The sequence below is a fragment of the Dendropsophus ebraccatus genome, unplaced genomic scaffold (assembly GCF_027789765.1).
Source record: "Dendropsophus ebraccatus isolate aDenEbr1 unplaced genomic scaffold, aDenEbr1.pat pat_scaffold_1377_ctg1, whole genome shotgun sequence".
NCBI lineage: Eukaryota > Metazoa > Chordata > Amphibia > Anura > Hylidae > Dendropsophus > Dendropsophus ebraccatus.
In genome coordinates, this window is record NW_027208797.1 from 1 (window position 1) to 26,003 (window position 26,003).

Genomic DNA, 26,003 nt, shown 5'->3' on the forward strand with positions numbered 1-26,003 from the left:
TCATCGACCAAATTACAACAGTGTGTGAACATAGCCTGTGTTTTAATCCACTTCTGGTTTTGGTTGAAAAATACTGACCAAAATACTTAGCAAAAATACTGTGTGGGAACATAGCCTTAGTGTGTAAAGCTATATTTACACACACACACACACAATTTCATTACAATAGGGAATACAAACATTTGATGAAAACACAAAAAAAAAAAAAAGTTGTACAGAAAACCTCCCAAATGCAATGTTATACTGGTGTCTATTTGTCTGAGGTGTGTAATTTACCAGACAACTGGTAAAAGTCATAGTGATCTTTAAACGTTCAAACAAGTTCAAGTGCAAAATCCTCTAGGGAGTACAGTGTGGTCACTAATGCCAACTACATCACATTGGCATATAAAGCAGCAAATCTGAGTAAGCTTAAAAAGGCACATGTCGACTTTTTTTTTTTTTTTTTAAGAAATCAACAGGGGTCTTGATGGAAAACAGTTTTGCAATACACTATTTCTTTTTAAAGTTTTCTTTGTTTAAATCAGCATTATACATATGGCCACTAGGCGCCTTCCTTCACTGCCCTTGTTTACAGCTGCTGTAGCATTCAGTGGCAGAGAATCCTGGTGGTGCTCGCATTGTATGGTCAGCTCTCCTGTGTCACAGCACCAAAACCTCTGTAACCACACAGTGACATTAAAAAGACTGAATTGTTATATAACAAAAAGCATTGCCCCCTAGTAAGCTGCAGAGCTGTTAGGATAATTATATTAACTTTTGCTAATTATATCAAGTCAATTGCCCTCAGCTGATATACAACCTTCATGATGTACAGGTGTCTTTTCTTGTGTGAGAGCACAAAGGACTGGGACTTCCTGTGTTTGGTGTCTTTTTTTTGAACAGAGAAAAGACCAAATATCAGCATGGAGGGGGCATGGACTGCAGTTTGGCTATATGTATAATGTTGGTTTAAAAAAATGTTAATATATTGCAAAAACTTCTTGTGATCACAACTCCAGTAGATTTCTGTGGGAAAAAAATTGCGACAGGTACACTTTAATCCAGTCATTCTGCTCTCTAAACACCAGCCTGGCACTGCAGGGTTCAGCAAGCTTGAGCTGAGTTTTGGCTACTTATGCTACTAGGAAAGGTAGGTAAGCTCAGTCACACATAAGTTTCATGAGTTCCTATTTGTCATGTTTGGTGTATGATGGGTATTGTAGTGTCCTGGCAGAAATCATGGCTGCATAGAGGAAAGAATAAAATTATTATACATTCTTAGATGTAGAGCAGGATAGGCAAAATATTCTAGACCTGTAAATACCCATGAAGTGTCCTACTTACAAAATGTAACAAACTTTATCTAGAATAGATTCTGAAATGGGAATTTCATATGTAAAAATGATGGTGGCAATAAACTTATAAAATTATGTCATAAATTCTGCCAACCCTACCCAACCATTCCTAACTGCTTGACGCACACGTATGTCATTTACATGACAGGTCAGCTGGCTGATGCAAGGAAACACGGCAGGTTGCAGAGCAGCAAACATCTGGTCCGGCAGGATCTGAATTTGGTTCAGTATAGTCAACACCATGTTGGTCCAGGCCTAAAATACAAAATACACATTGGTGAGTACAGTACATAACAGCGGGAGCCTTGCCTAAGTGCATAACACAGAAAATAGCTGGTTATCACTTATAATACCACTATGACATTCAGTCATCTGTACTGTAATGCTGACATAATTACAAAAAGGGTGAGAGGCCTAACGTGAATACAAACTAGAGCTGAAAGAGGTCCAGCTTATATGGGTATGAAATAATAAATGTCCATGTGGAAAAAGTTCTGTGAGGAGGGAAGTTCCTGCTATAAAGGACTTGAAGGGGTACTCTGATGAAAATAGTCACAAATAGAGTATGTCTGGTCTATTCCTATGGGCACACTATGTTGGTATTCTAATGTATACCAGAGACATAATAGATGTGAGCAAGGCCAAGGTATTGTTTTCTTGTCACATTATTAAAAGAGTGGTTTTGCCATTTGCTGCTGATTCCAGATGCTGTGAGCATCATTGGCCACACCTGTATATACGAAGTGATATGCAGTCAGGGCCATGAGACGAGCTGGCGACATCTGGTGAAAGGTAAAAAAAAAAAAATAATAAATATAAATACTCACCTCTCCATGCTTGCCTGGTGATCTCCTGCTAGTTCCCCACTCACCGTAGCTGACACTTCCAAACCAGTCTTTGCAGTGAAAGGCCACTCAGCCAATCACTGATTGAGAAAGGATAGCACTGCAGCCAGTTATTGGCTGAGAGGCCTGTCACTTTAGAGACCAGCACAGAAGTTCCAGTGGTGGCTGTGGGGAGCAGCGACTGAGGGGAGTGGGGAATGCAGAGACAAGTCAGGAGGCCACTGGGGAGGGTGGAGAAGTACACATTTTCCTTATTTTTAATACACTTTGGAATACCCTAGCAAGGGCTGCATGAACAGTGAAAGGGTAAAGAAAATAATAAAGATGTATACTTACCTCTCCACACTCCCCTGATAACCTCCCGCACGGGGCGCTGACAGCTAAGGGCGCCCGACACCGCCCAGCTCCTGCCCTGACCAAGTAATTGGCGCCCCCTCCGCCTCCCCTCCAGATCTCACTGATCTCCTGCAAGCTGCCGACGCCCCCTCCCCCTCCGGACCTCACTGATGATCTCCTGCAAGCTGCCAGCGCCGACCCCCTCTCCCCCTGCGCGGATCTCACTGCATCTCTGTGAGACAGATCCTCCAGCAGGCCAGTGATGACGTCATCGGGCCTGCTAGAGGATCCGTGCGGCAGCTGACAGGCGATAGAGAATAGAGGAGAGAAGAGAGGAATACCAGGGCCAGGATTAGGTGAGTATATTGGTTTGTTTTTGTTTTGTTTTCTTGTGTTGAGGCAGTGCAGGTCTCTTACTATGGGGGTAATGCAGGGTGTCCCCAATACTGTGATCCTGTCCCCATATTCTATACTATACCCAGAGAGATATTACTGTGTTATCTGTGGTGTTACATAGGACTGCAGGCCACATCTATTACATTATCTGTACTCAGAGTTATCAATGTGTTATCTGTGCTGTTACATAGGACTACAGGTGCCATATACTACATTATCTGTACTCAGAGATATTACTGCGTTATCTGTGGTGTTACATAGGACTGCAGGTGACTACTACATTATCTGTACTCAGAGATATCACTGTGGTGTTACATAGGACTGCCGGCCTAATCTATTACATTATCTGTACTCAGAGATATCACTGTGTCATCTGTGGTGTTACATAGGACTGCAGGTGAAAGCTACTACATTATCTGTACTCAGAGAGTTATCACTGTCTTATCTGTGGTGTTACATAGGACTGCAGGTCACATATACTACATTATCTGTACTCGGAGATATCACTGTCTTATCTGTGGTGTTACATAGGACTGCAGGGACATCTACTACATTATCTGTACTCAGAGATATCACTGTGTTATCTGTGGTGTTACATGGGACTGCAGGGACATCTACTACATTATCTGTACTCAGATATCAGTGTGTTATCTGTGCTGTTACATAGGACTGCAGGTGACAGCTACTACATTGTCTGTACTCAGATATATCACTGTGTTATCTGTGGTGTTACATAGGACTGCAGGTGACTACTACATTATCTGTACTCAGAGATATCACTGTGTTATCTGTGGTGTACCATGGGACTGCAGGTGACATGTACATTATCAGTACTCAGAGATATCACTGTGTTATCTGTGGTGTTCCATGGGACTGCAGGTCTCATGGAGTTGAGCTCTGCTACATCTGCCGCCCTGTAGTATATCTCTATCTCCTGATACTGTGGAGCGGCTTGTGCACAGACGTGACCCAGGGCCGTTTCTAGGGCCGGGCTTTTGGGGTAGTGTGTCTGTTGGAATGGTGGCCAAGTGGGGTAGTGTGTGTGTGTGTGTGGGGGGGGGGGGGGGGTCAGGTGGGATAGTGTTTTCAGGGGGGTCAGGTGGTATAGTGTGTGCAGGGGGGGGGTCAGTTGGGATAGTGTGTGCAGGGGGGGTCAGGTGGGAGTGTGTGTAGGGGGGGTCAGGTGGGATAGTGTGTGTAGGGGGGTCAGGTGGGATAGTGTGTGTAGGGGGGGTTCAGGTGGGATAGTGTGTGTAGGGGGGTTCAGGTGGGATAGTGTGTGTAGGGGGGTCAGGTGGGATAGTGTGTGCAGGGGGGTCAGGTGGGATAGTGTGTGCAGGGGGGTCAGGTGGGATAGTGTGTGTAGGGGGGGTCAGGTGGGATAGTGTGTTTAGGGAGGACAGGTGGGATAGTGTGTGTAGGGAGGACAGGTGGGGATAGTGTGTGTAGAGGGGTCAGGTGGGATAGTGTGTGTAGGGGGGGGGTCAGGTGGGATAGTGTGTGTAGGGAGGACAGGTGGGATAGTGTGTGTAGGGGGGGTCAGGTGGGATAGTGTGTGTAGGGGGGGTCAGGTGGGATAGTGTGTGTAGGGGGGGTCAGGTGGGATAGTGTGTGTAGGGGGGGTCAGGTGGGATAGTGTGTGTAGGGGGGGTCAGGTGGGATAGTGTGTGTAGGGAGGACAGGTGGGATAGTGTGTGTAGGGGGGGGGGGGTCAGGTGGGATAGTGTGTGTAGGGGGGGTTAGGTGGGGGTAGTGTGTGTGTGTGTGGGGGGGTTATTGCAGGCAGAGGGGGGAACTGTATTACTATGGTGGGTACAGCAGGCACATTATTACTATATAGGCACAGGGCACAGCAGTGGAGGCATTTTACTACGGAAAACACACAGCAGGAGACATTATTACTATATGGAGGGTACAGCAGCAAGCATTATTACTATATTCTTCCTAGTAGCATTTTAAGTTTAGATTTTTGCCTCAGGCAGTGGAACAACTAGAATGGTCCCTGTATGCAGTCAAAGATGATCTTTGAAAAAGCTATAATTTATAAGATATAAAGTTATAAACTGCAAGCAGTAAGAATGTATTCTAAAACAACATCACCTGTATTTGCGCTTCTGCGTCTCTTGTTGAAATATTGAAGGTGCTAACAGTAGATCCAGAGCGAGATCTCTTCTCCTGCCTCAAAATCTCTGGGCCAGCACTAAAGGAGTGTCTCATCTGAGTCTGGTCAACAAGATGTTGGGGCCTTTGTGGCATAGGTGAGTCCTGCCCTCTTGAAGATAACATTTCTCCTTTTTTATCCAATTTTGTATCTTTAACAAACGTAGTCAAGTTATGCTGCTGCTTTCTCTTTTTGTATTCGGTCATGAGTTTGGCTATTGTTTTATCTGTAGCTATGGTATAGATTTTGTTGCCTGCATTCTCCCACCATTCCTTCTTTCTGCCTTGATCTCTTTTCTCTAGCTTGGGACTTTGTGGCATTGCTGTAGCAAACCCTCTTGGTGGTACACTATCGATAAGATCCTTATTGAAAAATCGGTCATCTTCAGATGGTGTTTCTTTGCCCGAGAGACCTCCGGTTGATGGAGTTGAGGTTTCTGAATGAAATGATGGTAGGATGAAGAAAGGATCACCCTTAATACATGGGTGATCATCATTATTCTCCAGGTCCAGGTGCATCTGAATGTAGTTATTACAGAGTTCCATGCACAACTTGTGAAGTCTTTTAACCAACCAAGCCCAGTCTGCATTACTGACCGGCTGAACACTCAGAGATGGAACCCGAGCCCTCCATTGTCGTTTTTCCTTCCCTCTTGGAGGACTGACTTGAGCAGTTTCTTCAAATATATCTTCATCCTCTGATGAACACTGTTGGGAGGAATCCGTACTATGCTCATCCTCTTCAAAAAAGTATCTTCTTCACAATGTCAGCAGTGATGTTATCCTGATTGGTCAACAAGGCACAGATCAAGGCCTGAAAGTAGATGTTAAAGCTCATTGCCGACTGCCGATAAAGATTTGCCGCTCCGCCAATGCGGAAACTTTCATAAGCAAGCATTTCAAACCAGGACGGGCATCGAATTCCCTGGCTGTCCTATAGGAGTCCAATAATAGATCAAAAATAACAGCCAAGTTTTGCATTGAAATGTATCTTAGAAATCCAACCGTTTTAGCTTCGGGAGGAGGAGCCGATTTATCCTCGGTTACTGTAGCGCATTTTACAAATTCCTCCAACAGAACGTCATATAGGTTTTGTAGCAGAACTTGGTGAGACAGTAAACTGACTACAATTGTCCTAAAAGGAATACTTGAAGACAGACAGAAAAATAGTGTTAGAAACGGTAAGCAGTACTAGTTCAAATTATTGTATTTTTCGCTTTAAAGACACACTTCTCAGCAAGAAAGTATCTTGTTAAAGTGCCTGCATCTAATATTCCCGACAATATCACACCACCCCGACTCCAGTGACTGATAGCTATACAGTTCTCTCCCCTTTCCTGCCAGACACTGATCAGTGAGATCTGTGAGACAGAATCTGGAGGTGATGTGAATCACCTCCAGATTTCTGTATGTAGAAGCCACATCTGAGAACTTAATCAAAACGGGAACTAAAAGGACCTTTTCTTTCAATGCCAACCCATACTGAAAATGAAGACAGTGAGGTCTATGAAAATCCATCTTCCGAAATCCCAAGCAATAACCAAATATAGCACACATATGCAAGACCTGTCAATGGGTCTCTACTCTAGTTAATAGAGGGAGGACCACTCTGAGCTAAATCGATATGCTCAAGTAGGGCTAAAACATTTGTCCCTTTGATCATAGGCTTTAAATTCTCTTCCCACAGGCCACATTTCAAAAATCCAAAGACGCTGAGATATCAGGAGTTGGTGGAATCCAGGGAGTGCTAAAACAGAACTTAAAGGCCATTTTTAGGGCCCTATTACACCAACAGATTATCTGACAGATTTTTTTAAGCCAAAACCAGGAATGGATTTGAAAAGAGGAAAAATCTTAGAGTACTATTACACCAACAGATCTGACGAAAGATTATCTGCTAAAGATTTGAAGCCAAACCCAGGAGTGGATTTGAAAAGAGGAGGAATCCAGTCTTTCCTTTATGACCTGTTCTCTGTTTATAGTCTGTTCCTGGGTTTGGCTTCAAATCTTTGGCAGATAATCTGTCATCAGATCTGTTGGTGTAATAGTACCCTTAGTCTTTCCTTTATGACCTTGTCCCTGTTCATAGTCCATTCCTGGCTTTGGCTTAAAAAAATCCTGTCATTTAATCTGTTGGTGTAATAGGGCCGTTAGAATCTGGCAGCCAGTGGGGAGAATTTGATAAAAAGTCCAAACTTACCTCTCTCCGTGCCCGCAGAGAGTGGCAGGATCGGCTTCGGGACCCCTGCTTGAAGGCATGTTTCCCCAAGTTGTGATGACTTCACAATTTGGGGGAAAATACCTGTCCCGGCTGATGAATTGGCTGAGTGGCCAGTCCATCAGCCAGATCATGACATGTGCAGTGCCAGAAATCCTACAGCCTGGCGGGGGTCCTGAGGCCGGCCCCGCCACTCACCGCAGGCATGGGGAATGGTGCTTGCCCCTGCAGGATTTTAAAAATGGCCGGATTTCTTCTTTTATGTAAAGACCCTGCCAAACATCCCCAATATGTCATCCTCCAGGACCCCAGAGTATGAGAGTATAGCAGAAACTGTAATCAAATGTGAATGCTGTGGTGTTGGGTAATACTTCTGCACTCATCCAAGTATTTAATCACATAATATATACAATTTGTGTTACATTAAAGGGTTTACATTTTTATAGTGTGACTCCCTTCACCACTGCTGATCAGCAGACTGAAGGGGCTTCACAGATGAACAGGAAAAAACGAAAAACCCGTAGGGCAGTTTGTCTTTCAGCTGACTGATGAGGAACTGGCTCCATATATATATATATATTATATATATATATATATATATATATATATATATATATATATATATATAGGTTATGGACCACCATGTGTATCAGTCAATGCACAATAAACATTTATTCTACTATTCTTCTATTCAACACTATAAACAATATACAAAGATGAGGTGAGCACATTTTAGGCTAGGTTCACACCAGCGTTTTACCCTCCTCCCAAATCTGTTTCTCTTTTCTGTTTTGATAACAGAATCAAAACCTAGCGGATCCGTCATACTCCACATTAATTTCAATGGGTTTTTATTGTGCTCCATTTTCATCCCTGTTTCGTTTTTTTGGACATCAAATAATATGAAACACCAACGGAAAGTGCACATACGTTTTATTTTTACATTACAGTCAATGATGATGGATCAAAGCAGAAGGTATTTCTGTTCATGTGCACTAGCAAGGTATCCGTCACCATCAGTTTTTTTCACTGAACATGTGCAGAAGAGAAACCAGGAAGGAAAAAAACGGATAGCAAACGGATGCCGACTGAAGAAAACAGATGGACAAGTGTCATTTTTTTTTTTTTTTAACATGGACGGAAATGTTCCAGAATGAGACAAACGCAGATGTGGACCCAACCTTTAGTGTATCTGCATGTAACTACAAAATGTCACAATGCAATAGCACCATGCAAGATAAAGACCTTACCCCAGCTTTCTGTTTAGTAGAACAGCGTTAGTTATAGGCAGGAAAGAAAAAAGCAAAGTGTTAGAGGCTGTACATGCAAGAAATACACTGATACACATAGCAAAAGACAACAGTGGTAACTTCAACCGGTGAGAAAAATCCATATTGTGGTAAATATTTGTGATAAAAGTATTTTAGGAGTGATACCTTTATTGGCCAACAAAAAATTTTAGAATTGTGCACTTTCGGAATTCAAAAGATCCCTTCGACAGAAAAGTTCCCAAGTCATTCATTCATGAACTTGTCTGACGAAGGGAATCTTTTGAATCCCCAAAGCTCACAATTCAAACATTTTTTGCAGGCCAATAAAGGTATCACTCCTAAAATACTTTGATCACAAATATTTACCACGATACAAAGCCTGATCATAAACACAACACATAAAGAACAGAGGACATATGTGTTTACAGTACAGAAATGTCCCCTGTTGTCCTGCAGAAAGCATGCTTAAAGGCAACAGTGATTCAACACTAAGACTATTTATGTGAAATACAGTAAAAAATAATTGATCACATGACAGAAATTTCCTTCCTTATGATTTAGCAAATATGCTGCCAATTTAGCAAGCTTTCCCACTTAGGCTAGGTTCACACTGCGTTTTCAGCATCCGTTTAACGGATCCGTTTTTTGCACAAAACGGATGCATTTGTGTGCATCCGTTTTTGATCTGTTTTTCTATTGACGCACAATAAAGTACTGTTGACAATACTTTTTGGACCGTTAAAAAAAACGGATCCGTAAACGGATGCTGAAAACGCAGTGTGAACCTAGCGTTACAAAGAATGAAGATGTGTGTAATGTGGTAGGTAACTTTAACTGTGAGAAACAGAATCTATAAAAAAGTGTTTCAGAAAATCGCATTGTATAAATTTTAAATTAATTAGCATTTTACCAGCAAGAATTCTGGCTTTCACTCAGACCTGTTAGTTTCTCTATAAGAAGTTCCTCCTACTCTGCACTCATTACCTGTAATAACTGAACCTGTCTAAACTTGTTACCTGAATAAAAAAAACCCGTCCACATATTTATTCACCTCTCCACCATGGCCAAGACAAAAGAGATGTCTAAGGACATCAGGGAAAAAAACTGTACACTTGCACCTGGCTGGAATGGGCTACAAGACAATAGGCAAGCAGCTTGGTGAGAAGGCAACAACTGCTGGTTAAATTATTAAAGATTATTAAGAAGAAACACAAGGTGACTCTCAATCTTCTTGGTCTATGGCTCTATGCAAGATCTCGCCTCATGGGGGAAGGATGATTCTGAAAAATCATTTGGCCAACAACCCCCTTCCATCAGTAACAGCATCGAAGATGGGTCATGGCTGGTTCTTTCAGCCTGATAATGACCTAAAACACAGCCAGGGCAACTAAGAACCGGCTCAGTAAGAAGCATTTCAAGGTCATGGAGTGGCCTAGCCAGTCTCCACACCTGAACCAAATAGAAAATCATAGGAACTTATTGTTGCCAAGCGAGGGCCTGAAAGATCTGGAGAAGATGTATATGGAAAAGTGGGACAAAATCGATGTTGCAGTATGTGCAAACCTGATCGGGAACTCCAGGAGACGTCCGACGTAAATGGAAACAAAAGTTTCTGGGCCAAATATTATGTTCTATTTTTTACTACTGTATCAAATACTTATTTCATGAAATAAAAATAAATGAATGTACCTAGAATAAAAATTACAAAACTCTGCATTCTCTGTAGGAGGGAAAACTTGAAAAATTGGCAGCGTATCAAATGCTTATTTTCCCTACTAGATCATTCCATTGACCCACTGTTTGCTGCCATAAGAAAACCAAAATTGCAAAAGTAGCACCTACTGTATCATGCACTTATGCAAGGAATGTTCTAAAGTTACATATACTGTACTACCTATTGGGGCAAAAGCAATTATAGCACAACAGATCCAAGACAACTAAAATTCAAATATGTATAAATGTACAGAGAGCAAAAAAGAAGCGTACGGCTATTTAAAAAAACTCATGTCAGAGTAGCAAGATAACGTAAACTATACAACACAAAAAAGTATGTATGCAAACAATTGGTGATGAATGGAAAATAACCACCAGATACCTAGCCTTGACTCCAATATCATCCTGCTGTGGCATATATGGCACCCCAGGGTAGTATTAATATTAAAACCTATGTAGTGTACCTGAGTAAGCCTGTCATTAAATGTGCAGAACGCTCTGTAAGTTAAAGCTGTCCATGTAAATCCATTTATTTAGCCACCTTGCATTCTTCTTCTGATATGTTGCTCCCACTGTTTACGGCTCATTTTCTAGGTTACTGACTACTCTGAGATAGGAATACCCCTTTAACCCCTTTAATTATTTAGGTGGCCATGTAGTTTTAGTAAGCAGTGCGTGTGTGTTTAAAGGAAACCCGTCATCAGGTGCAGAATGAGTTTTTTTACATGTAATGTCTACATATACTGCGCCTCCAGCAGGACCCCTCAGGTATAGACCGGGTTGTGACATCGGTTATTTTAGAGAGGAATTGAAGCCTGCCTGATCTACTAAATTGAGAGAAATAGCACTGTATGACCGGAGTTGTCCTTTAAGACCAGGGTACAAGTACGCCAGTCTTTATATATGTGATATTGATATTGAGGTGTGGCTGACCCCTTTATTTATTAACATCAACCAAAAAGAAACAAAGTCAGATATGCAGATGTGGTTTTCTAAACACTTGTAATGTAAGACTGCATTATGTGACTAGTCTGAGGTATCTACCATCTGCTGAATATATAGATGACAAGGTTATGCTACATCTTTTGGGATTGATTCTGTCAGGCTTAGATATTAACTAGTGGTGAGCTAGCATACTCGTCCGAGCTTGGTACTCGATCGAGTATAAGGGTACTCGATGGTACTCGTTACTCGGACGAGCATCTCGCGATACTCGAGAAAATCTCATCACCCGTTTCCTGTAAGTTTGGGCGCTAATTCTCAGCCAATAAACATGCAGGAGACTCTTTGGTGCATCCTGAGATCATGTAGCAGCGATTGGTTGGCCAGATCAGATGACCCTGCCAACTCGGCACCGGCAGTGCTCGCTTTAGACGTGTGCTGGAAGAGATCAGGGACAGAGCTGCTGCTGGTCACGGAGAGCGTCAGTGTAAGATTTAGCTTTCCAGTAGGGGGTTAGTAGGTATTGTAAGGGGGTATCACAGCCTGTATCTAGGTCCAGCCAGTACCAGATTGTACCGTACAGCCCCCCCCCTAAACTCATGGGGACTACACTGTATTGCTGGGATTTCTAGTACATCCTGCATAGAACTTCACTGCTCATTGTAAGGGGGTATCACAGCGTGTATCTAGGTCCAGCCAGTACCAGATTGTACTGTACCCCCCCCCTAAACTCTTGGGCACTACACTGTATTGCTGTCAGAGTGTGTGTGTATAGTTCCGGCCAATACCAGATTGTACCGTACAGCCCCCCCTAAACTTGTGCGGACTACACTGTATTGCTGGGATTTGCAGTACACCCTGCATTTAACTTCACTGCTCATTGTAAGGGGGTATCACAGCGTGTATCTAGGTCCAGCCAGTACCAGATTGTACCGTACAGCCCTCCTAAACTAGTGGGTACTACACTGTATTGCTGGGATTTGTAGTACACCTGCATAAAGTGTCAGTGCTCATTGTAAGGGGGTGTCACAGAGTGTGTATTAGTCCAGCCACTACCACATTGTATTGCACAGCCCTACGGCTGTGGAGGAGCGGGACTGGTTGCCCGGGGCCTGCCGATCGCGCCCCCGCCAAACAGCCAGCTGTTTTATTTATTTATTTTGTCTAGCCGTGGCCGGGGCCTCACCACCCCCGGTCGAGAGGCATCAGGTGTACCCTTGAAGGTGACTGACAGCTGGCCAAACAGATTGTACCGTACAGCCCCCCCAAAACTCGTGGGGACTACACTGTATTGCTGGGATTTGTAGTACATCTCACATAGAACTTCACTGCTCATTGTAAGGGGGTATCACAGCGTGTATCTAGGTCCAGCCAGTACCAGATTGCACCATACAGCCCCCCAAAACTTGTGGGAGCACAAGTATTTTTCCTGATTTCTGTATTTCATACGCAAGGCCTATCTAAGTTCCATACTGTGCAGTGTCCATAGAATGGTGAACCCCAGGGGTAAGGGTCGAGGACGAGGTCAAACTCAAAACAACGGTGGGGGGAGAAGTGGAGAGTCACATGATGCAGGGAATGTTAATCCAATTTCATAGTCAAATTCAATTTAACTTCCTTGTCTTGTCCATTTCGAACCAAATTATCTGTGGATGTCATCTTATCTTAGGGGTGTCCTCTGCCATCCTTTCACCAGTACCTTCTACCTTTTTTCGATGTTGTAGCCGTTTTCAAGGCAGGATTGACCAGAGCAGTAATTGACATCCATGTTGACTACTGGTGTGCCTGCCCTTGCCTCCCTGTTGGTTACTGCTGGGCCTTAACTGGCATCCATGTTGACTACTGCTGATTACTGGTGTGCTTGCCCTTGCCTCCATGTTGGCCACTGCTTGGCCTTAACTGGCATCCATGTTGACTACTGGTGTGCCTGCCCTTGCCTCCATGTTGGCTACTGCTGGGCCTTAACTGGCATCCATGTAGACTACTGCTGGGCCTTTACTGGCATCCATGTTGACTACTGCTGTGCCTGCCCTTGCCTCCATGTTGGCTACTGCTGGGCCTTAACTGGCATCCATGTTGACTACTGCTGACTACTGGTGTGCCTGCCCTTGCCTCCATGTTGGCTACTGCTGTGCCTTAACTGGCATCCATGTTGACTACTGCTGGGCCTTTACTGGCATCCATGTTGACTACTGCTGACTACTGTGGTGCCTGCCCTTGCCTCCATGTTGGCTACTGCTGATCCTGCCTGGCCTCCATGTTGATTACTGTTGCTCCTGCCTGGCCTCAATGCCATGCAGTGTTTGGCCTAATTTTGGGGAGGCTCACTTGCTTCCTCACACACTTTTAATGGTTCTCTGTGAGCTCATAGCCATGCTAGGTCTGGTATAATTTTTGGAAGGCTGACTGGCTACCGCTTCTACCTTGTTCACTCTGTCTTCACTGCTATGCTGTGTCAGGCTGAATTTTTGGGTGGTTCATGATATGCTACCTCTGTTTTAATGGTTCCCTGTGTTCTCCCTGCCATGCTGTGTCAGGCTGAGTTTTCGGGTGGTCCCTATGCCTACCTCTGTTTTAACCAGGCTGTTGCACAGAATTAGGCATAATGGTGCCATTAGGCAGCCTCAGAGGCATGCATACATGCTGCCCCTGCTGTTTCCTGTTCATTTCCGTTGTGTTTCCATCAATTTCTGAGGTTGACAGGTTTTCACACGACCTTCTCTCTAGCGAACTTGAGTCTCCTGCAAAAAAGCTTGAGTCTCCCATTGACTTCAATGGGGTTTGATACTAGAAACGAGCACTTGAGTATCGGGAAATACTCGTCTCGAGTAACGAGCACTTGAGTATCGGGAAATACTCGTCTCGAGTAACGAGCACCAGAGCATTTTAGTACTCGCTCATCACTAGTATTAACCTGTCTGCATTCCAGCATTACCTTTTCTGTATGTGTCCATTGGGCTTCTCATCTGGAGGCAGCTCGATAATAAGAACACACGACTGAGCATGCTCAAATCCCTCCCTGTTGTTGGGGGTTTTCGGTGAGCACTGAGCATCCAGCATGAACACCTGTCAGTGAAAAAAAACATAATTTAAAGTAAGGTTCCTTTAAGCTCTTCTAGACAGGTTGGCTCATTCCCGATAACTAATCCTAGTGATAGGAGCAACATGTGTTTGTTAGCTGACTGGGTATGTTGTGCAGGCAATATTGTTTTCTTTCACACCAACTGGTGTCAGAAGTAAAATACAAATCTGTATAACTTTCTATTTAAAAATCTTCCAGTACTTATCGGCTTCTGTATGTCCTACAGGAAGTGGTGTATTCATTCCAGTCTGACACAGTGCTCTCTGCTGCCAACTCTGTCCATGTCAGGAACTGTCCAGAGCAGGAGAGGTTTTCTATGGGGATTTGTTCCTGCTCTTGACAGTTCCTGACATGGACAGAGGTGGCAGCAGAGAGGACTGTGTCAGACTGGAAAGAATACCCCACTTCCTGCAGGACATACAGCAGCTTAAGATTAAGTAGAAGTAATTTAAAAATGTATATAGCGTTCTGACACCAGTTGATTTGAAAGAATGTGTTTTGTCAGAGAGTACCCCTTTAAAATAGTTGTTATAGGCCACACATCACTCCTAGTAAATGGGGATGTGGGCCGAAAAGGACGACAATATAGGGCCGCATGAACAACCATTGGATCATTTATGCAACCCTTTCATTTCTCCATTGGCCGGGGCATGCTCTCTGAGCCGCTGAGATCTCTAACTCTGTCTGTCCAAAAGGGCCCTTGGGAAAGTCAGCTGATATTACATTGTTCATTTAGATATTAATGTGGTGTTGCATGGGAAATTATGATATTTTGCATAGAGCCATTTTAGGTCATCTCTGCAAGCTCCTAGGGCTTTAGAGAAAACATGTATTTACCTTTCGGGATAGTTCTGGCTTTTCGGTAGTTTTCTGGTGTTATCAACAAGTGATACATAAATTATACATCATGGGAAGGAGAGCAGCACTCTAAATGAATCATCTCATCCACTTTACATTTACTTCAAAAGTGTTATTAAATTTTCATTCCCAGTGAGCATCGTAACCGGCTTCTGCCATAAACTGATTTTTCATTTCCAGGCCAGGAGCCAGTCTACATGGTCACGAGGATAGGAGAGCCTACAGAGAGCCTACAACTAGGTTTGCCTCCCCTATTAGATTGCTGAATAGGGGAGGCAAAGGAGTAAGGAACTCTACTTTTAGTATCTTCATTAGCTGTTCCATTGTCCAGGAAAATCACTTTTATTCAATGTGCAAATTAGCTGTAAGGTGCTACTAGGGGTGGGGCATGACTGCCTGCCCAGATTCCTTCCATCCCAAGCCATGACTGACAAACAGAAAAAGTTGGGTAGAGATGAGCAAACTGAATATTACAAACTGAGATTTGTTCTAAAAGTTCCAAAAGTTTAGTTTGGTACCTTTTGGAAAGTTTTGTTGCAAAGTTTGGAAAAATGTTTGTAAAGACGACAACAGCCCAATAAAATGCTCATAAAACTAAAACAAGGTTATGCTCACCTGTCCACGCTCCTCTTGATGTCCTCCTACAGGTCTCTGGTGTCTCCAGCTGCCTCCAGCCCGCTCAGCCAATCACTGACTGAGATTGAAAAAGTGCTGCGGCCAGGGATTGGCTGACCAGGCCGTCACTCCAAAGACAACAGTGACAACCCACTTAGCCAATCACTAGCCATAGCCCAGTCTCATTCAGTAATTGGTTAACCGGGCTGAAGGTTGCTGCGGGGGACACCAAAGGCTGTAGAAGACAAACACGAGGAGTGTGGACAGGTAAGTAGGCGTAAGTGAACTTGATGAACCACACTAAAACAGCTAAACACCTGTAAATTATTTAGCTGTCTTAGTGCGGTTCATTTAATATTTGGTTAAACCCAAATTTCTCTTAAAATTCAGTGAACCTGCAGAACTGAACTGTTGAAAAATTTGCTCACCTCTACAGGAAGGCATAGCAGTGCACAGAGCGATAAAGCCACACCCCCAGTGCACCTAACAGCTAATCTGTATATTGAATAAGGGTACTATTACACCAAGCAATTTTTCGACGACTAGCGATTAACGATAAACGATCTTAAATGACCGCTAAGGCAAACGACCCGAAATCGTTCACCCAATTACACGGAACGATGATCGTTATTTATAATTGTTCTTGCGGTCGTTTAGTCGTCGCTATTGCGTACGTTTCAGCTGCGAATTCTTATTCCACCGAACAATGTGCGAACGATCAAACGATAAAAATAGGTCCGGATCCTATTTAACAATCAACGATTTCTCGTTGGTCGTTTAATCGTTTCCTGCTATTACATGAAACGATTATCGTTCAAAACCGAACGATTTAACGATTTTATTGAACGATAATCGCTCCGTGTACTACCACCCTAAGTCAATGAAAAACAAAGAGGCTGATTAAGGTACTAGGTAGCGTTCCTTACACACTTACCTCCCCCTAATCAGCAATCCAAGCAGTCAAACCTGGTGGTAGAATCCCTTTAATCTTATTTGCTAGATGTATAACTTGTGGGTCCTCACCTGTTGTGTCATAGCCCGGATTCTCCAGTATTCGGCTTCTGCATTGGGGGATAAAGAGGGTGCAGCCACCTTCACTTCACAGGCGTCTCCTGAAAAACTTTCGGAGCCACTATGGAAATAACCTAATAGATTCTGAAAGGATGATGGACCTTTAGTTACACGTTTACGGTAGTGACCCAGTTCATCTGAACAAAATATATAACATTTCTAATGCCTTACCTTCATTGGTTCCAACGTAGCAGAAAATGCATCCTGCAAAGCACAGCAAGCCAATCGCCACATCTCCTCTGTAAAGACTGGCCCTGCAGTTACCAATACATATCTAACAACAAAGAACAAGACGGTGGAATCAGATCAGTGTGAAAACACCCATAAAAAGTAAATATACATGTGTGTATTGGACCCACTGTGAATATCTGACTACCATTCACTTATCAAGTAACACCTACCTAATACAGGAGCAGCCCACCCGAGAGATGGTTTCAGTGGGTTCAGCCACACACGATACAAGCAGCTTAAATAACTCTTTTAGCATTGTATTGATCATATTCTCATATCCAATATCTGCAATAAAGAAGAACAATCCTAAACATGTACAGTAACTCACTAAAGTATAAAAAGCATGACTGGCAATGGCGGGACACTAAGGCCCTAATCATATTCATTCACTGACAACCGATACATTTCCATGGCTGCGTTCACCCGTATGTATGCATTTACAGGGCCGGGATCCGTTCCGCAAAATAAAAAAAATATATAAATAAAAAATTTTTTTTAAAAAAGGACAGGTCCTAGTGGAGTCCACTATTCACTGTGATGCTGCCATGCTAGCTACTGCAGAAAAGATATTTTAGAGCAGGCAGTGACGTTACCAGGATCGTCCAGTAATCTGTCAATGGAAACTGTGTTATGATACAATATCTAAGCAATACTTTCCATGGTTTCTGCCTTGTGGGTGCCTTTTTATCACTGGGATTTTCCTTACATACCGAGGACTGTGATGCAATTGTAACTTTTACATTACTATTAATAAAAACAATTTTTAAAGGGAGTGATATGCCCATGTGTTTTGGAATACTTCGAAGAAGCAGTTAAAGCAAAAGTACCACTTCAATCTGTACATTAATATTTTATATGACCTGCTGCGCAGGATCTGAATGCGCAGTCTGTTTTTCAAAACCTGGTTCCTGTGCTCTGCCATTTTCTATGGGTGCCAATGAGGTCACCTGGTGCAGTGGAGGCCGCACAGCACACCTAGTGCATCGATATCTCTTCCCCTGGGTGACGTGTGCCTTCTGAATAAAGTCTGACCATGGCCTGGCTCTTCCACAGTGCATCACCCAGGAGAGGGGATATATAGTTGTACTGTGCATGCTGGGCCCGCCTCTAGTGCACCAAGCAACCTCATTTGCATATATAGAAGACAGCACAGTTCTCAGGAACCAGGTGGCGGTTTGAAAAATGGAAGACGCCATCAGAATCTGTTTGGCGGCACCCATCAGGTCCTGTAGAGATTTATTTACAGATTGAAGTGGTACATTCACGGATATGAAGATCCAGCTTCCTGGATAGAGGTCGAGGGATGACTTGTGATTCCACTGCATCACTAAGAATTCTCCCAATTTACCTATATACCTATATGGCTAACTTTACAATCACAAATCATTTCTGTGCTAGTGGAGAGTATCAAGGGATGTCAGATTTCCTATGGAGCCGCACTACTTCCATGACAGCAGAGACCAGGCACAGATTCAGATAGCTTATCCATTGACACAATAGAGGCACCAGTAATCTGATTACTCAGCTGCTATTTTACCTATCACCAAAATTACTGCAGCTGGTGTGGGGTGCTTTTCAGATGTTGGAATGACATTAAGGAATTACTAATAATGGAAAATATCCACTACCAAGCAAAAGAGCACTGTGTCAGAATGGAAAGAATACACCACTTCCTGCAGGACATACAGCAGCTGATAAGTACTGGAAGACTGGAGATTTTCAAATAGCAGTAAAATTACAACTCTATATAACTTTATGACACCAGTTGGTTTGAAAGAAAAAAAAAAATCTCTGAAGATTAATCCCTTTAAAGGCTTTGTACACCTGTGAAAACCAGGTTTTTAAATCTTGCTTTGTAGGTATGGTACAAAGAACATTTTCTCCATTAGACAAGGTCTATCTGATAAATGTTGTGTCTTTCTTTCAACAGCAACTACATAGTAGAAAATTCTGAATGAAGACTACTAAGTCGCTTGGCGTTATGCAGGATTACAAAAACAAAACAGAAATCTTCCAGAAACAGCGCTACTTTGGATTGAAGTTTGTGTGTGGTATTGCAGCTGGGTTCCATTGAAATTAACATAAGGGAGTTGTAATACGACTCACAACCTCAGGACAGGTGTGGTGTTGTGCTTTGAAGAAAGCAGCTATGTTTCTCTAATCCTGGATAACCCCTTTTATTCTGGAAACAAAACAATTCAGTGCAAATATCTCCATAGCTTTAAAAGAAGAAAAGTACAGCAAGTGAGCAAAAGTCATGGCAACAGATAATGCTTTCTATACGTGAAAAGATTTTACCTGAGTTTATGAAGCTTTGAATGTGTTCGACCACTAATTCACAAGACAAGCCAATTGCGTGTTTGAAATTTGCAGAAGCTGCATCCCAATATACATGATCACCCTGACTGCGACCCAGCCACATGGACATAACAGGTAAGAGCAGATGGACAACTGCATAGATAGCAAAACCAGGGCCTGCAAGAGAAAAGTAACCAGTGAACATGAGCAGCCAGACACTACTGAAAACCAAATATACAGGTAAGAGAGAGTCAAGATTTTCCTATTTCTCACAATATATAGGTAATCCAGAAATGCTGCAATGCTGGAAAGCTTTTTAGGTGTTGGGCAGCGCATGTTTACACTACAATGACACGCAGCACTAAATAAAGCTTTAATCCGCCTTAGCATGGTCCCCATGTTCTTGATGTACCTAAGGGTTATTTTATTATGGGAATACATTTACCTGGCACTTTGGCAACTTCCCTTAATAACTCAAAAAGTAGATCCAGAGTGGGTGGTTGGTGCTGGCGGGGACAATTCGAAACAGCAGCTGTAAGTTGTTCTAAAAGGTTTATCCATACGTCAATAAGTCCTAAAAGGAACATATACAGTCACTTCATGTAACTTTACATATGCATGCAACAGGAAAAGGGAGCTATAGAAAATGTTAGCTTATTTTCACAAAGCATATTTTTTGCAGAATGTAATACCTGTCCTAGTTTATTAAATGGGAATATGCACACTAGTTCACACTGGAAACTGTGCTATGGTTTTTCCCCCCTTGTAGACAATACATTGGGTGGCTGTGATGGAAGACATAGGCCTAGGGCCTAAGGCTGTATCCATGTTCTCCCAGACTCCCTGGGGCTGCATCTAACATCTTTAGCCACCGCTAATCAAATGCTGACTAATCAGACTCAAGCATGCTCCTCTATTACCAACCAGCCCGGAGGGATATCTGGCTAGTCCTGTGTTTTGAGACTCTTCAATGAGGCTCCACGGGCTTCTCTTTTGCATATTTAGGTTTCCCAGGGGGCAATGCACCTAGGACTTCTGTGCATTGAGCGCTTTCACTAGCAGCCGGCAGTGTTGTCGTTTGGCTGGTCTCCCTGAGTTCAGCAATCTGTTTCTCTTATGGCTCTACTAGGCATTGCTCCCACCTAGCCAGATTCCTGCTTCACACTGATGAGGGGCAACACCCCGAAACAGCTGTATGTGGATGGTTACCTAGCCTTGGTTTATCCCTTGTCATTACATTGACTTATAGGGCCACTTAATATGGTAGTTTTGGTGGTTTCCTAACAGGAGATGCCCCTTGGCTGGGTCCTTCCCGGAGGATATCTGGCTAGTCCTGTATTTTGAGACTCTTCAATGAGGCTCCACGGACTCCTCTTTTGCATATTTATGTCAACCAGCCCTAGAGTCACTCAGTCTTGGGGTTGTCCTTCCTGCCTTTCCAGCAATCTCTTAAATCTGAGAGTAGCACATGGAACAGGTGACTTGTATTGCCTCAGATAACACGATATAGGCACAGGCGCACTCCCTCTCCCTGAACTTACCAAGGCTCCCAGTCCATGTTGGGACTCCTGAGTGGCCAACCAGACAAATTTAAACTTTCATGACTTAGCTTACTGTCTGCAGGAGAGGTATAGGGTTTTTTGTGCTTAGTGTTGCATCTTAGAGGCACCAGCCTATACCCATTGTGACCTTCAATGAAGTCAACGCATAAAAATTTTTAAAGGGATTTTTTTTCTTGCAGCTATCCTATAGTACATATGATACATTGTTTTTTATATTGGTTTTCCTGGAAATGATTACAGAGTCTGATCACCATGTTACTTTTATTGTAGGGTTCGTTATGGATTATTCATTGCTGTCACGTAATGTAAGAAGTCATGTAATACATATTTCATAAACATACACTCACATTTTTACTATCAATTTGGGTCTTGTATATCAAAACTGTCTAAAAGGGAAATTATCTTTCTTGCTGATAGAAAGTCCTATATATAGAAAGCAGAACACAGGACCTGGATGTGGGTATCCCTGTGAAGCAGGAAGAGAATTAGACCATACGCATATTGACGTAGCTTTGTGCATTAGAAATGTTATGGATAAACTTACCGGTGTCATCATCAAACTCCGAGAACACAGCATCAATGCCATCTTCACTGCTCGCTGATCTTTCTTGAACTCGGCGAGGCAAACTGTTCAGGCGCCCACACAAGAAGATCGGTTTCATTGGCATCTTGTAGATTTTAGCCAGTAGCTTATGTTAAATAAACCACGGTTATGTTACTATGTGGTTGCCCTTTATAGAGACATGCACTGTAAAGTATCGAATGTGTGGTGCAGCTTGGAACTAAGCCTTATAATATTTATTTATTTATATAGCATAATTATACTCCTCAGACCTGTATAAGCCTTTTGGCTGAATACAGATAACTTAGAAACTATTTAAAGGAGAACTCCGGGCAAAGTAATTTTAAGATTGCCCAACAAAAGTTATAAACATTACTAATAGACACTTGTTATGGGAAATGCACCTATAGTGCATTTCTTCTGCACTTACTACAGCATGGTGTGATCAGGTCTCTGCACTTACTACAGCATGGTGTGATCAGTCTCTGCACTTACTACAGCATGGTGTGATCAGTCTCTGCACTTACTACAGCATGGTGTGATCAGTCTCTGCACTTACTACAGCATGGTGTGATCAGTCTCTGCACTTACTACAGCATGGTGTGATCAGTCTCTGCACTTACAGGGCTCCAGACTAAAAAATTTACCTAGGAAGCCATTGGCTCCTAACCTGAAAAATTTAGGCGCCAAATAGAATATTTGGTCGCCAACATTTGAAACCAATGTAAAAGTAATGTTATGGGACTTACTGTGTGCAGAGGCCACGGCAGCCTCCTCCTCCTTTACTGTGTGCAGAGGGCCGCAGCAGCCTCCTCCTCCTTTAGATTCTCTCTTTTCTTAGTTTGAAAACGTTCAACATGGAAACTTGCAACTTGACAACCATATCCAGTCTGACAACCATATCCAGTCTGACAACCATATACAGTCTGACAACCATATACAGTCTGACAACCATATACAGTCTGACAACCATATACAGTCTGACTCAGTACTTCAGCTGCACTTGGCTAGGCCTTTTAATGAGGCTTACTCTTCTGAACTTGAACTTAAAGGGAACCTGTCGACCCCCGTGCCGGGGTGACAGGCTCCCAACCCCCCGTTAGAAACCCCCTTTACTCACTTAATCGCGCCGGGGTCCCGCTTCTGAAGATGGTCGGGTCCGGAGATCTCAGCCGCTGCAGCCCGGCGTGCGCTGAGAGATGAGTCCAACGCTCATAGAGAATGACAGGAGAGTCCAGCACTCCGTCATTCTCTATGAGTGTTGGACTCATCTCTCAGTGTGTGCGTCGGGCTGCAGCGGCTGAGATCTCCGTGACCCGACCATCTTCAGAAGCTGGACCAGGCGGGATTAAGTGAGTAAAGGGGGTTCTAACGGGGGGTTGGGAGCCTGTCACCCCGTCACCGGGGGTGACAGGTTCCCTTTAAAAGCTTTGCAACAGTCTATACATACTGAGCTAGACTTATGACTGCAGCCATAGTGACCCCCCACAAGATGTGTATATAGATAGATATATCTCTCACCTAGTGACTAATGCAAGTGACCCCCTACAATACAGACACCTGAGGGGCCCTGATAATAATAATTGTGCATATATCTATCTCCCAGTGTCTGCAGCCAGTTTGCCCCTACACTTATAGATGGCCCCCTCCCCTTATAGATGACCCTCTCTACCCCCATTTAGATGCCCCCTCTTCTCCCCCCCCATTAATAGATGCCCCCTCTCCCCCCCCCATTATAGATGGCCCCCTCCCCTTATAGATGACCCCCTCTACCCCTATTATAGATGCCCCCTCCTCCCCCGAATTATAGATGCCCCCTCCTCCCCCCCCATTATAGATGCCCCCTCTCCCGCCCCCATTATAGATGGCCCCTCCCCTTATAGATGACCCCCTCTACCCCTATTATAGGATGCCCCCTCCTCCCCGAATTATAGATGCCCCCTCCTCCCCCCCTTATAGATGCCCCCTCTCCCCCCCCATTATAGATGCCCCTCTTCTCTCCCCCCCCATTATAGATATGCCCCCTCTCCCCCCCCCCCCATTATAGATGCCCCCTCTCCCCCCCCCCCCATTATAGATGCCCCTCTCCCCCCCCCATTATAGATGCCCCCTCTTCTCCCCCCTTATAGATACCCCCTCCCCTTATAGATGCCCCCTTTCCCCCCCCATTATAGATGCCCCCTCTTCTCCCCCCCTTCCCTTGAAGATGGCCCCCTCTCCCCCCCTTGAAGATGGCCCCCTCTCCCCCCCTTGAAGATGGCCCCTCTTCTCCCCCCATTATAGATGCCCCCCCCCTTTCCTCTATGCTAAGCAATATTTAAAAAAAAACAAACACACAAACTCACCTGACAACCCGCTCCCCCGGCGATCCTCTTCTTCTTCGGACGCTGTTCCCGGCTGATGCGCAGCTGCCGAGGGTGTCCCGTCCTATCCCTGGCAGCGCGGCGCGTCAGTGAGCTCCTGTACGCCGGGGCTGTGACTTCTGACACAGGAAGCGTCTCTGACGCGCGCTTCCTGTGCCGGAAGTCAGGGCCCCAGGCAGCTCACTGATGCGCCGCGCTGCCGGGGATAGGACGGGACACCCCCGGCAGCCGCGCATCAGCCGCGCATCTTAAAGAGACAGCGCGCCGCCGCCGGGGCCAGTCGCAAATGGCGCCCAGATTAATAAATCTGGGCGCCATTTGCAAAATGTCGGTCGCATTGGCGACCATTTTGGTCGCCATCTGGAGCCCTGACTTACTACAGCATGGTGTGATCAGTCTCTGCACTTACTACAGCATGGTGTGATCAGGTCTCTGCACTTACTACAGCATGGTGTGATCAGGTCTCTGCACTTACTACAGCATGGTGTGATCAGTCTCTGCACTTACTACAGCATGGTGTGATCAGGTCTCTGCACTTACTACAGCATGGTGTGATCAGGTCTCTGCACTTACTACAGCATGGTGTGATCAGGTCTCTGCACTTACTACAGCATGGTGTGATCAGGTCTCTGCACTTACTACAGCATGCTGTGATCAGGTCTCTGCACTTACTACAGCATGGTGTGATCAGTCTCTGCACTTACTACAGCATGGTGTGATCAGTCTCTGCACTTACTACAGCATGGTGTGATCAGGTCTCTGCACTTACTACAGCATGGTGTGGTCAGTCTATGCACTTACTACAGCATGGTGTGATCAGTCTCTGCACTTACTACAGCATGGTGTGATCAGTCTCTGCACTTACTACAGCATGGTGTGATCAGGTCTCTGCACTTACTACAGCATGGTGTGATCAGGTCTCTGCACTTACTACAGCATGGTGTGATCAGTCTCTGCACTTACTACAGCATGGTGTGATCAGGTCTCTGCACTTACTACAGCATGGTGTGGTCAGTCTATGCACTTACTACAGCATGGTGTGATCAGTCTCTGCACTTACTACAGCATGGTGTGATCAGGTCTCTGCACTTACTACAGCATGGTGTGGTCAGTCTCTGCACTTACTACAGCATGGTGTGATCAGGTCTCTGCACTTACTACAGCATGGTGTGATCAGGTCTCTGCACTTACTACAGCATGGTGTGATCAGGTCTCTGCACTTACTACAGCATGGTGTGGTCAGTCTCTGCACTTACTACAGCATGGTGTGATCAGGTCTCTGCACTTACTACAGCATGGTGTGATCAGGTCTCTGCACTTACTACAGCATGGTGTGGTCAGTCTCTGCACTTACTACAGCATGGTGTGATCAGGTCTCTGCACTTACTACAGCATAGTGTGATCAGGTCTCTGCACTAACTACAGCATGGTGTGATCAGGTCTCTGCTGACACCTGCTGCTCCAGTCTGTCCCACGCTTTATTGTAGCAATGTAACAATGCTTATAGAGCATGGGTCTCCAAACTGCGTCCCTCCAGCTTTTGCAAAACTACATTTCCCATCATGCCTGGACAGCCAAGTCCAAAGCTTTAGCTGTCCGAGCATGATTGGAATTGTAGTTTTGCAACAGCTGGAGGGCCGCAGTTTGGAGACCCATGATCTAGAGACTAGAACAATCATTGAATGAAATGCTGTTTTACCTGAGAACACCTTCTTAAATAGTCCAAAGCTGGTAGGCAAAGGTCTGTGGACGATGAAGCAGATGAAGGCACGCAATCTCCAATCTCTTTGCAGTCATTCTCACCTGAAAATGATGAAGTGGAAATAGTAACATTATTGTGTGTTCCATAGAAAGCGCACTTTACTAAAGCACTCTGGGGAAAAAAATTCTCTCATATAGTTCAGATTTTAAAATCTATTGTCTTCCAGTACTTATTAGCTCATTTATGTCCTGCAAGAAGTGGTTTATTCTTTTCAGTCTGACACAGTGCTCTCTGCTGCCACCTCTGTCCATGTCAGGAACTGTCCAGAGCAGAAGAGGTTTTCTATGGAGATTTGCTACTGCTTTGAACAGTTTCTGACATAAACAGAGGTGGCAGCAAAGAGCACTGTGGAAAGAATACACCACTTCCTGCATACGTTTT

At 44.1% G+C, this 26,003-nt stretch overlaps 1 pseudogene; it reads right to left on the bottom strand.

The window, feature by feature from the left end:
* Nucleotides 1-58: 58 nt before the first annotated feature.
* LOC138775147 (brefeldin A-inhibited guanine nucleotide-exchange protein 3-like) overlaps nucleotides 59-26,003 on the bottom strand; it is a 42,047-nt pseudogene continuing 16,102 nt past the window's right edge.